This window comes from Bufo bufo, chromosome 3, assembly GCF_905171765.1.
Source record: "Bufo bufo chromosome 3, aBufBuf1.1, whole genome shotgun sequence".
NCBI classification, from domain to species: domain Eukaryota; kingdom Metazoa; phylum Chordata; class Amphibia; order Anura; family Bufonidae; genus Bufo; species Bufo bufo.
The window spans coordinates 523,749,515-523,764,197 of NC_053391.1; positions in this window are offsets into that span (position 1 = coordinate 523,749,515).

Sequence of the window (14,683 nt, forward strand, 5' to 3'; positions counted from 1 at the left end):
GAAGACAGCGAACTCGGAGGGGACTACGAAAATCCCAGAAGAAAGGGACCTCAATTACGCAGGGGCAACAATCAATCAGTACCATACAAGAAACGGATGTAGAAACTAGTCATTCACAGGCTAGCGGGTCACTACAGGTCATAAATCTCTCCTCTCACATATTATCAGAGCAAGAAAGACTTGTTCTACAAAAGGGATTGTCCTTCTCCCCTATGAATACATTGGATAAGTTTGAGTTTGTGAAGGATATTTATTTATTTTGTAGACAGTTATGTTTCAAATTACTTTATGCCCAACCCACGCTTGTGACACAATTGATGGAGGATGAACGTGGTGTCTTTCTTGACTTAATGGACCTATTGAAGGAGAGTGAGAGTGACTTGGGTAGGAGACCCTTTAGTTTATCGAAACCGTCCACAATTACACCATCATTGAGTCTCTTTCCTAATATCAACCTGTTTTTCCAAGCTGTGTTCCGGAAACTCCAAAAAAATACTACCAGGGGGAGAAATATGGCCGTAACAGAATCCACTATCATCAAACAACTGCAACAAAACAGCTCCTTTGTTATAAAGGAAGCCGATAAAGGTGGGAATGTAGTTCTGTGGGATATGGGTAAATATTTAAATGAGGCCAAACGGCAATTAGGTAATAAGATCTTTTACACTCCCATTCCAGCAGATCCTACAACCACTTTCAAGAAAAAATTGGATCAACTCCTGAAAAGGGCCTTTGATATGAAAATCATCACGAAACGGGAACTCCAATTTTTGGAGGTGAGTTGCCCTATTACACCAACCTTTTACATGTTGCCAAAGGTGCACAAAAACCTGGAGGATCCACCAGGTCGGCCAATTGTGGCTGGGATTGGGGGCCTTTGCGAACAAGCATCTATTTATCTAGATTTCTTTTTACAGCCGTTCGTTCTGGGCCTAAAATCCTATATACGTGACTCCATGCACCTCATCCAGCAACTGAAGGAAGTTACCTTGCCACCTGACATTTTATTGGTCACATGTGATGTCGAGTCACTATACTCCAATATTGCCCATAATCATGGGATTACTGCCGTCGAGTTCTTCTTGTCCAGTTCTACTGCAGGTGATCCAGCCCACCACATTTTCCTGGTGAGACTATTGGAATTTGTCCTCTCACACAATTATTTTGTTTTTGATCGCACCTTCTACAGGCAGGTCTCGGGCACGGCAATGGGGGCACGGTGTGCACCCTCCTATGCCAACCTATTCCTAGGTTGGTGGGAGGCCACACGGGTGTACCCATTGGACAGCTTTAGGGGCCATGTGGTGGGTTGGTACCGGTTTATTGACGACATTTTGTTTTTCTGGCAGGGTTCAAGACAGGAATGTGAAGACTTCATCAATCAACTTAACAATAATCAATATAATATAACTTTGACATCTAATATCTCAGACCTTGAGGTTGATTTTCTGGATCTTAAAATAAAGGTAAATAATGGTAGTTTAGTGACATCTCTTTTTCGTAAACACACAGCAACTAATAATATATTGCACTTTTCAAGCTTCCATCCAAAACATCTGAAGACGGGCATACCCAGGGGTCAGTTCCTGCGGCTACGACGCAATTGCACGGAAATGTGTGATTTTAGGGTGGCATCAGAAGATTTATCAACAAGACTGTATGAGAGGGGCTACCCCAAAAAAGTCATATCACAGGCGTTTGAAAATGCGAAGGAATCTGTACGTGATGACCTATTTGTACCCAGGCCTAAACCAAGGGACAGTAAAGTACGGCTAATTACTAAGTATAACAATCAATGGCCGGATCTTTACAGAATTTTGAACACCCATTGGTTTTTACTTCAATCAGATGGCAAATTGGCGGCACACGTTGATGACAAGCCCAAAATTATAGCACGAAGGGCAACTAACCTAAAAGATACATTGGTATGTAGTCATTTTCAACGCCCGGCTACATCTACGGGCAGAGGTGTGACCCTTAGAGGTACATATGCCTGTGGGAACTGCAATACATGTCAATTCATGTTGAATTCCAACACTTTTTCCTATGGAGAGAATTCCAGATGGTACCTAAAACATTATATCAATTGCCGTTCTAGGAACGTAGTATATGCCCTCTTTTGCCCCTGTGAGAAGATCTATGTGGGCCAGACCATGCAGGAGTTGAGGAAGAGAGTCCAGCAGCATACATCAAACATCCGGCTTACAGCAAGAGATAGAAGCAAGGGTGATAAACCTCTCACATCAGTGGCAACTCATTTCTTGGATTACCATAATGGCAGGTACGATGAACTACGGGTGGTGGGATTGGATTTGATTCGGGGCAACATCAGGGGCACACATATCTCCAGGTGTTTGCTCCGTTCTGAATCAAGGTGGATATTCAACCTTGGTTCGCAATCCCCAGGGGGCCTTAATGAGGAACTTACCTTCACTGGTTTTTACATGTAGGCCCATTTACTAATTCTGTGGGCCTATATATCACATTGTTTGATTTTCCTCACGTTTTTCCCTTTTTCTTTTCTTTTCTTTCATATCTCCACATATTTTAGGACCACAAGATTGGTGCTCACTGGGATACAGGACTTACCGCATCACGGATCTTCCCTTCCTGGATCCATTTGCCTTCACCATTATGAACATAGGGATGATTTACCAAAATGGCACTTTTGGCACTTTCATTGACCTCGGGTCATTGGACTCGGTACGACTTTCTGTCGTGTGACTCCAATGACCCCGGGCCATGAATTCCCACATTAATAAATTTTCTTCTTTTTTGGCTTACCTTACGCCTCTACTCTGAGTTACTAACCTTGCCTTTGTCTAACCACACATTTTTATATATTTCTGTATATTTCCATACATATGTGGTGGTTTACTCATTGCTAGTCTATGTCCTGTCTGAGATTAGTCTTAATGGATCTATTGTTGATCTTTATGGGTCCCTGCTTGCTCCCTTCCCTGAATATGCGCCTGCGCTTTCCTGGCCGCTTGTCCCGGTGCATGGTCCACACCCTTTTGGATTGCATATTGCATGTTGCATATGTGATTATTTTTATAAAATGATCTTTATTTATAATGTTTATAATTTTTGTATATTTATCGTGCGAAATGATCACTGGTGGGATTTTAGGCTTTATTGATACATTGTGTAATAATTTATTGAAAAAAACTTTTTTATATTTATTTGCATTTTTTCATGTCTTTCATGGATGGATTAAGCACCAATATTAAAGATGATTCTCATATGTGTTGAAATAAATTCACTGCCTTTCCCCTTCCCCCCCCTTGTATTATATTTTAGAATATTTTTTATACATTTTTTCATAGTATACATTTTTGTACACTATGTTTTTCACTTTTGATTTTCTCTACACATCACTTTTATTAGCTTTATTATTATTTCTTTATTATATATATTACCTAGGGCTCTTTATGTGAAAGCACTGACTCAGCACTTTATGCCATGAATATTATGCAAATGAATTGTGATCTCCCACTGATGATGCATGAGAGAGCGTATATAATTGTAGGATTTATGAAATACATTGTTTAACATGAATTATATTTCTTAGGGGTCACATGGCGTCCGCTATTATATTGTACTGTGATTGTATTATTATTATGTGTATATATATGCGTGTACTTTTTGTAATATGTCGCAATCATGTAATTAATTTTGTTGAACCATGTGTGTCCTCTGTTCTAATATTCAGTTTTGCTGCGCTTGTCTCCATGTGCGGTTTGCGCTTCATTGGGGTTTAGCTGTGATGTGGCTCCCGGATGTGACGTCCGACGCCTTACTGCGCTTCCGCTGTTTGGAACGCATCGTGGCGCTGGTGTCTTTTCCGGGAGCCATCTTGTGCATGCGCACCTGTGCTGTCAACACGCCGGCATCGCTGGCGTCCGCGGGTGCGCGTGGACCATGCACCGGGACATATCCAAGTGACCTCCATCGGCGGTTTCCCCTTGACCCCCTGACCTAATGAGTTTAATAGGTATGACCACAGCTGTTATATATCTATCAAATTGGATATTTTAATTCACTGACTATATAGGACGAGTTCCTAGGATTAGAATGTACATGGACCTCTGAGGAAGCTAGTCCAGGCACTAGCGATACGCGTCAGGCTTCAGTGCACTCCTCGTGGATGGGTTTTGTATGCCTTGTGTGTTACCATTATGTTTGTGTTTCCACCATAGGATTGAGGGAGGTTATTTTGTAGGGATTTGATTGTATATCCGCTCATGCATTGCTCTCTCTGTGGGACACTACCACATGCATACATAGATATTGTTATATTTCTATTGTACCATCTTTGGGGTTTGCCCCATGTGAATGTTGTTTTTAAACCTTTATATTCTTAATAAATTGCATATTTCTTTGAGGTGCGGCCATTGTATGGTATTTCTTTGTCTGGTTTTGTTCAGGCTTTGGTGACTCTAGTTAACCTGGGGCCGATGGCACGTCCCGGTGACAGCGACGATCCCTTCGGATGTCTGACCTATCAACTTTCGATGTAATTTTCAGCTCAAAACCATTATAAACTATAGGTAATGGGGAATCAGTGTTTGATTCGGGCAAATCACACACTCCCGACTTGTGGAGGTAGTGACAATAAATAACAATACAGGTCTCTTAAGATGCCCTGTTATTGGAATGAGTAATAAAAAATTACAGGGAATGTCACTGCGGTATTTTGGATGAGGAAACGTTATACAGGAGAGGCCATGCTGCCGCTTTGTTGACTCTAGATAATTTCTGCCTGATCGCACGTCCCCATGACATCCACGATCCATTTGGATATCTTCCCTATCAACTTTCGATGCTCTTTTATGCGCCTAACATGGTGACCATCAGTAACGGGGAATCATTGTTAGATTTCGGAGAGGGAGCCTGATAAACGGGTACTACTTCAAAAGCAAGGAAGCATGAGTTGCGGGCCTGTAGGTGAGCTGACCCTGTAAAAGATTTTAGGTGCGGGCCTACTGGTGAGCTTAGCCTCTTAAACATGATATGCGAGGGCCTGCAGCTGAGCTGACCCAGTAAATGATGTGAGTGGTGGGCCTGCTGGTGAGCTGAGGTGGAACCGACAAACCCAACTTGATTTTGATGGCTGCATTAACTTGCAGGTGACCATCATACAGCTCTATAGATTTGTTTTCATCTGCATATTTCTCAACAATCTGTGGCCACAGTCTTTCATCCAGACTCTGTCATTGTGCCACTATGTGGCCTCCTCATGCTGCCATCTCCACACCATGTCACCTTGCCACTCATTTTAAATCACCATGCTGCTGCTGATGCTGATTAAAAGCCCTTAAACTGATCGCCAGGCCCACAATTTAATTAAGGTTTTGGAATCGACACATCTTGAAAAATAGTGGCGGCTGGGGACTGCGTAACAAGGGACGGCCACCGACATCAGGCTGCGGAAGGCCTCAGTGTCCACAAGCCTAAATGGCAACATTTCCAGGGCCATTAATTTGGAAAGCTGCGCATTTAGTGCTATAGCCTGTGGGTGGGTGGGAATTTGTGCTTGCGCTCAAATGCCTGGGGTAATGACATTTGGACGCTGCGCTGGGACAGGGAAGTGGATGTGGTCGCTGATGGTGCTTGCAAAGGTCCAGGTGCAGGGCGGGAGGCATCCGGGCCTGCGTCTTGGACAGGGGATTGGCCAGCACCTAACACAGGAGAAGAGGAGGCAGCGGTGTGACCCGCAGACACAGATTGTGGACCCAGGCATTTGGGCCACCTATTAGGGTGCTTTGATGCCATGTGGCGGATCATGCTGGTGGTGGTGAGGTTTCTAGTGTTCACGCCCCGGCCAATTGTGGTGTGGCACAGGTTGCAAACTACTATTCTTTTGTCGTCCCCACTTTCCTCAAAAAAGCACCATACTGCCGAACACCTACCCTTTGTCAAGAGAGAGTTAAGCAAGGGGGTTCTCCGTGGAACAATTGTGGGCTTGTTCGGTGGTGCACACCTTTTACAGTTTGCCACCCCACTGCCTCTTCCAGCCTGTTGCAGTGCTGCAGATCCCTCCCCCTCTGTACTGCTCTCCTCACTTGGCTTGTTGCCACCTTCCTAGGTTGGGTCAGTGACCTCGTCGTCCAGCACCTCTACTTCCTCAGTCTGATCATCCTCCTAATTTGTTGACCTAACCACAACTTCAGTAATTGACAACACTGTGTCGTCCTCTTCCTCAACCTCTTGAGACAGTAATTGCGGTTGAGTCATTGGCAACTGTGTCTCATCATTATCCACCTCATTAAACACAAATTGCCGTTCCCCAGCGTCATGTTCTTGTGACTCTGGATGCTCAAAAGGTTGGGAATTGGGACACAAGATCTCAGGTCCCTCTTCAAGCGTGCTTGGCGAGAGGGCTAAATCAAATAATGGCGATGCAAAGAGGTCCTCGGAATATCCGAGTGTGGGATCACTTGTTTGGCTTCCAGTGAATGAGGGAGAGCAGGCTAAGCTATATACTCACACCAATTAAAATCAGCCTATGGGGCAGACGAGCTGATCAGGGGTGCACGACTGAGGTGTCAGCCACACCTCCAGTACAAACTGCAAAGAAAAAGGGTGACCTCCCAATGCGCAGGGGCACGTTGCTATGGCTGAAAACACTGTAAAACAAAACATGCATTGCAACAGCTCTCTGCAAACCAAATAAAGTACAAAAATGCATAATAATTGCTAATGCTATACTTATAAATTAGAGATGCTTGGCAAGTACATTTTGTACAAAATTATTTGAGCCCGTCTGCCGCACGGCAAGGCGGTCTCTGTAAGACAGGTTCCTAACACTAAATTCTACCTGTTATGTGCCAAGACTGCTACCATACAATTCAGGAAGCGTAGGTTCCGCATGCATGCTGGGCCTGGAGGTAATGCTAGAGATAAAAGAAAAGACCTAAAATTTAATTAACGTGAACCCTCTCTTTTTTTATTTTTTTTGAGAGCGAGCATGTGAGCGTCTGACGCTAGGCTCCGCCCCTCCTCCCACTGCCCGTGCACCAGCCCGTCTGCCTGCCGCTGCCACAATGTGTTTGCTGTGCCTGCCGATACCCTTGATACTTGGATTGTGACCGCCTGTCTTCCTTCCCTGCTTGTCTACTGGACGTCGGATGTCGACATTTCGATGCCTTTGGGGGGGTGAGATTCTTCTGTGTGAGGAGAGGAGGGATCCAGCGCTGCTGCTGTCCCTATGAGCTGATGTGAGGTTGGGAGCCGGGGTTCTGGTCTGGTGTGTGGAGAGGGCAAACGCCTATGAAGACGTCTTTATGCTGCCTGATGTCTGGGTGAGAGTCAAGTTTCTGGAGGGAGGCCATTGCCAGTGAGAGACGGTTCAGAGGAGAGGAGCGGGTGTCTTTTCTTGGACAGTGGGACTCGTCTCACAGTAAGGAAGCCGTGATATAGCCGTAGAGGTACGAGAGGGGCTGGAAGTTGGAGATTGGAAAATGTAGGCTGTGTGGACATTTCGCAGCTTTTTGTATATTAGTGGGGACTGTTTGTCCCTTGTCGAACGAAAGTGAGGGAAAGGAAGAAAAAAAAAAAAAAAAGGGGTGAAGATATACAGACGGTTGTAGAGTTTTATGTACACTGGACTGATTCATATATACTTATTGTGTGCAGCCTTGACCCTGTCCTTAACCCTCTCTGGAACTTCGCTGGTTGGACTAATTCCTTCTAACCCCTTGGATTAATCAGTGACTAACCATTCCTAACTCTCTCCCTCACGGTATTATGCTGGCACCTCTCCTGCTGGTTTAACTAGGGTGAACCTTCGGTTTTCCTGTCCCTCTCTTCTCGTTTAAATATATACAGACCAAGGAATTGTCTTCGGCGGTGTCTTACTTGAATAGTTGGAAACACATTAACCACTTGTTAACCACCTGTTAGCTTGACCTTTTTTTTTTGTTTTGTTGTGCCTCTCTCTAACATTGTTGGTTTTAAATAACTTTTTTTTTTCTCTTCTTTTCTCTAATAATAATAATAATAGCAGGACGAAGACCCGGGGTATATGGCCTTGTTTAATTGTTGATAATATACCAACATAGTGCAAATAGTACTTAAGGATATCAGGTTTAATGTTGGTGATTATGATAATTATAGTCTTGAGATAAGTGTTGGGTATTACGTACAATAGTTGAGAGTGGAGAAAGAGGAGGGAAGGGGAAAGGAAGGAAGAGGGGGGAGGGGAGGAAGAAAGGAGAAGGAAAAGGAAAGTATAAAGATGCCTCCAAAGAAAACAACATTGCTTACCGGTAATCGTTTTTCTCGATACCCATGACGGCACCCAGTGCGACTCAGGACCTCCCATCAGGACAGGAAACCTGAGAAGATAAAAAGGACACACCTCCACCTAACACCAGTGGAAGAAATAAATTGTTCTCCGGAGAGAAGTGATAAGGGATTAAAGACCCTCTTTTTTTTTCATATAGACCTGGATAATCAGATAAAATAGTGTTAGTCGGACGCATAGGGAGGTTGATACATCAAAGAAGGGTGCTCTCAGTCTAACAGCGTCACCCCGCTGTTTGCAAAGAAAGAGTTTGATAAGGAAGTGACTGGGCACACCTAAGGATATGTAGTGACCAAAAATTTATTAAGTAAAAGGACAAGTGGGTTTGCGGTAATTACAGTATCAGATATATAAATGCAAAACCGTTGAGTAATATAAGGTTTGCACACTTCATCAATAATTCATAAAAGGTCCATATAAAAATCCATGTAAAAAACACTATATATTTGTGGTTAATGTATAGACCAGTCACTGGATGGTAAGGGTACCGCCCGTGACTGATATCCACGCCTCAAACACAAATGGAATACAAGATAAGACTAATAACAAAGCAGCAATCTAGTATCAGTTTAAATTCAGTGCAGACAATAGTTCGTAGATATAAAACTTAAGCCGCGATTAGATGGTGATGTTATAATCAACCCGACATAAGAATTCACTTCCCCGGAGTGGTCATGGAAGTCCAAGTGAACTATATGTTAGTTAGGAATAGATTACTGGCCTTGATGTAGCCAAAAGTGCAGAGATTGTAAGTATTGACTTACTCCGTAGCTGACTTAGCGGCGTCCCGCTTACAGTCAGGAAGGGATCCGACAATAGGATAAAAATGTATTTAGGAACAGTCTTACCGATATTAGAAGGTTTCTCTCGTGTAGAAGAAACTTCGGCCGTCTCTCGAAACTTTGTTCCCAGATTTTTCGTTACGGTTAGGTGAATCCCACAGTAAATAAGTAATCTGGGTCACCTGTTACCCTGTTCGACTTGCTGCACGTGGTTCCGCTTGTTTGGGTGCGGTTGCAGTATCACAGCCTTCCGGGCGAAAGTTTCAGACCGACTTGTCTTTATAAAAACGGTACAAACTTGTTCCTAATTTGGGGTCGATGTGGTGCACTCACATGAAGTTGAACTTGGGGGGTCAGACCAGACGCGTTTCGGGGCTAGAGTATCCCCTTCCTCAGTGGCTATCTGACCACCCCAAAAGACCTTTCTTTTATACTCCACAAAAGGACTTTTGCAAAACCTGGTTCGTACTTGGTTCCGGAAGTCCTATGGGGATAATTATCCTATCGGAGAAATGTTTTCATTACTTGTATAAAAAAGCTGCATAGTTGTCTTTGTTATAAAATTCCATTCTTTCAGCCGTCGATGATATGTATCTACATCTTTAGGTCGATGGTATCATATAATTACTAAGATAAGAATAAAATAAATCTCCTTTCGATTCCTTAGCGGTTTTTTTGGTGTATGTCGTGGCTGCTAAAACGTCTAAACAGTTAAATGTCTGCATATCTACACCGTATATAGAGAACATTCCATAAATATTTACCAGTACATATACTTATGAATGAATTAAAAACGTTATTATAGGGAATTATTTTAAAAAAAATGTTTTAAAAAAGTTTTGCTATACAAACTTTATCAAAAGTTATGAAAAATAAAATAGGATAGAACATAAGGGGATTTAATGGTCAAACAAGTAGTTAAATAGCATAAAAAGTTATGTTATATATACATTTCAATAAAAGAACGTACCCAGTAATATATCTAATAGAGTGTATATCAATATATTGGTGAAAATAAAAATAAGGATAAAAATAAAAAGTAAAAAATAAATAAATAAATAAATATTGATATATTAAAAATAAAAATAAAAATATATATTAGCATATTACTCTATGATGAATTTTCTCTAAAATTCCAAAAACATTAGATATCCTATTAATTTATATATTAAATATTAACCAAAAATATTGACCAAAAATATTGAAAATATCTTGAAATATATATCAATGTGTTTAAACAGTCCTATAGGGGTAAATAAAAATACATAAAAGTTGATAAATATTCATAACTTTGTCACTGAAAGAAATTTTGTTGTTGTTATTATTGTTGATAGAGGTAGAGGCATTTTAGAGAAAATTTATCATAGAGTAATATGCTAATATATATTTTTATTTTTATTTTTAATATATCAATATTTATTTATTTTTTACTTTTTATTTTTATCCTTATTTTTATTTTCACCAATATATTGATATACACTCTATTAGATATATTACTGGGTACGTTCTTTTATTGAAATGTATATATAACATAACTTTTTATGCTATTTAACTACTTGTTTGACCATTAAATCCCCTTATGTTCTATCCTATTTTATTTTTCATAACTTTTGATAAAGTTTGTATAGCAAAACTTTTTTAAAACATTTTTTTTTAAATAATTCCCTATAATAACGTTTTTAATTCATTCATAAGTATATGTACTGGTAAATATTTATGGAATGTTCTCTATATACGGTGTAGATATGCAGACATTTAACTGTTTAGACGTTTTAGCAGCCACGACATACACCAAAAAAACCGCTAAGGAATCGAAAGGAGATTTATTTTATTCTTATCTTAGTAATTATATGATACCATCGACCTAAAGATGTAGATACATATCATCGACGGCTGAAAGAATGGAATTTTATAACAAAGACAACTATGCAGCTTTTTTATACAAGTAATGAAAACATTTCTCCGATAGGATAATTATCCCCATAGGACTTCCGGAACCAAGTACGAACCAGGTTTTGCAAAAGTCCTTTTGTGGAGTATAAAAGAAAGGTCTTTTGGGGTGGTCAGATAGCCACTGAGGAAGGGGATACTCTAGCCCCGAAACGCGTCTGGTCTGACCCCCCAAGTTCAACTTCATGTGAGTGCACCACATCGACCCCAAATTAGGAACAAGTTTGTACCGTTTTTATAAAGACAAGTCGGTCTGAAACTTTCGCCCGGAAGGCTGTGATACTGCAACCGCACCCAAACAAGCGGAACCACGTGCAGCAAGTCGAACAGGGTAACAGGTGACCCAGATTACTTATTTACTGTGGGATTCACCTAACCGTAACGAAAAATCTGGGAACAAAGTTTCGAGAGACGGCCGAAGTTTCTTCTACACGAGAGAAACCTTCTAATATCGGTAAGACTGTTCCTAAATACATTTTTATCCTATTGTCGGATCCCTTCCTGACTGTAAGCGGGACGCCGCTAAGTCAGCTACGGAGTAAGTCAATACTTACAATCTCTGCACTTTTGGCTACATCAAGGCCAGTAATCTATTCCTAACTAACATATAGTTCACTTGGACTCCCATGACCACTCCGGGGAAGTGAATTCTTGTGTCGGGTTGATTATAACATCACCATCTAATCGCGGCTTAAGTTTTATATCTACGAACTATTGTCTGCACTGAATTTAAACTGATACTAGATTGCTGCTTTGTTATTAGTCTTATCTTGTATTCCATTTGTGTTTGAGGCGTGGATATCAGTCACGGGCGGTACCCTTACCATCCAGTGACTGGTCTATACATTAACCACAAATATATAGTGTTTTTTACATGGATTTTTATATGGACCTTTTATGAATTATTGATGAAGTGTGCAAACCTTATATTACTCAACGGTTTTGCATTTATATATCTGATACTGTAATTACCGCAAACCCACTTGTCCTTTTACTTAATAAATTTTTGGTCACTACATATCCTTAGGTGTGCCCAGTCATTTCCTTATTAGACCTGGATAATGCCTTTTATATATATATATATATATATATATGTATCTGTATATGGGGAGGGAACTATCGGGTGCCGTCATGGGTATTGAGAAAAACGATTACCGGTAAGCAATGTTGTTTTCCCCTAACCCATGACGGCACCCAGTGCGAGATAGACTATAAGTAGAATCTAGGGGGGGGCCACAGCCTGAAGGACCTTCTCCCCAAATGAGGCATCAGAATGGAGCTGCAACCTATAATGTTTGAGAAAGGTATGTGGGGAACTCCAGGTAGCTGCCCTACAAATCTGAGCTAAAGACACATCAGCTCTTTCAGCCCACGAAGTAGACACTGCCCGAGTAGAATGGGCCCCGAACCCTGAAGGAGGGGAAAGACCCAAGGAGATATAAGCCTTAGCTATGGCCTTCTTCACCCATCTGGCAATAACCCTGCAGGATGCTTTCTTCCCCTTATTCCCACCTAAATACTGGACAAGAAGGTTCTCGTCTTTTCTCCACGAAGCCGTAACATCAAGGTAGACTAACAAGCATCTCTTAACATCCAAGCACTGAAAACTTTTTTCCCTGCTATTGGAGGGGTTATGAAAAAAGGAAGGTAACACAATGTCCTGGCTCCTGTGAAAATCAGAAACAACCTTGGGAAGGAAGGAAGGCAGGGGCCTGATTACTACTTGATTGTCCTGGATGACAGTATAAGGTAGATATGCAGAGAAGGCCTGGATCTCCGAGATCCTCCTAGCAGAGGTAATGGATCAGGGCTAGACCCTAGAAAGGAAGAAAAGATATTCCAAACTCTATTATACTTCCTGGCTGTTGTAGTTTTTCTACTGCCTAGAAGGGTGGAAACAACCTTGTTAGAAAGCCCTCTCCTCAACCAGATGTCCCTGTCAAACTCCATACTGCCAATTGAAGAATCCCTGGATTGGGATGCCATATGGGCCCCTGGGAAAGGAGGTCCTCCCTTGGAGGGATCACCCAGGGGGGGCTTCTGGCTAGACTTAACAGGGTGGAGTACCAGATTCTTTTGGGCCATTTTGGGGCTACCAGGATTATAGAGGCTCCTTCCCTCCATACTTTCTTCAGTACCTGTGGAATTAGGGAAATAGGCGGGAAGGCACAGCCGAGTTCCTGCCTCCAGTCCTGAGCCAGACTGTCCACAGCTGTAGGATTCTCTGTGTGATTTAATGAGAAGAACCTCTCTGTCTTCCTGTTTTTTCAAGTAGCAAAGAGGTCTATAGTTGGGGCCCCAAACTTTAAGACAATCTGGGAAAAAAACTTCCTCTTTTAGACTCAACTCTGCCTGACTGAGTTCCACTCGGCTTAAAAAGTCGGCCACCGTGTTCTCTTTCCCCTTCAGATGTATTGCAGATAGGACCAGGTTCCTGTCTTCTGCTATTTTGAAAATCTCCTGGCACAGGAAGATTAGGGATGGTATCTTTGTTCCGCCCTGATGATTTATATAGGCCACTGTCGTTGAATTGTCCGAGTAAAATACCAGTTTTCTGTTTAAGACATCTGGAACTGCCACTCTTAGAACTCTTTCTACTGCTTTGAGCTCCTTGTAATTTGACGTGCAGGCCCGGGTTCTTAAATCCCATCTTCCCTGCCAGTATTTTCTATCTGAATGAGCCCCCCAACCCCACGGACTGGCATCTGTTGTTATCAGTATGGGCTCTATGAAGGACCAAGGCATTCCTGCCGAAAGGTTCTTCTCGGATGTCCACCATAGGAGAGAATACCTTGCTCTGGAGGAGAGATGAAATTTTTCCTCTAGCGTTTGTGGGAGACCATTCCAATTCTTTAAGATATCCGACTGTAACGATCTTGTGTGGATCTGAGCAAATGGTACGGCGGGAATTGTAGCCGTCAGGTGCCCCAGTACTGCCATCGCTTTTCTGATGGAACATCGGAAGGAGCGGAAAAGGATTCAAACATGTTCTTTTGTTGAAACCACCTTCTTCTGAGGGAGGAATGTTTTCTGAGCCGTGGAATCTAGCTGCATCCCTAAAAATATGCAATTTTGAGAAGGGGTTAGACAAGACTTTTCTCGATTGACCTTCCATCCCAGATCCTTCAATAGAGAACACACCAGGACAAGTTCCGTCTGTAACTGTTCTCTCGTCTGGGCTATGAACAAAAAATCGTCCAGATAGGGTACTAACACTATCCTGGACAATCAAAGGAATGCCACCATCTCCGCCACAACCTTTGTGAAAACTCTCGGGGCTTCCGAGACCCCAAACGGGAGGGCCCTGTATTGCAGGTGCAGAAGCTGGCCCTTCACTTGAACTGCTGTTCTCAAATACTTTTGGTAGGAAGAGTGAATTGGGATGTGATAATAAGCATCCTCTAGGTCTATACTTGCCATCCAGCAATCCTTGTATAACAGGTCTATAGTTGTCTTTATTGTCTCCATCCGGAACCTTTTGTATTTCAGGAACTTGTTTAGACGTTTCAGGTTTAGAATCATCCGAAAAGACCCATTGGGTTTCTTTACTAGAAAGAGTGGGGAGTAATACCCCCTGCCCTCCTCTTCTTTTGGAACTTGGCAAACTACTCCTTTGTCCAATAATAACCGAACCTTTGCC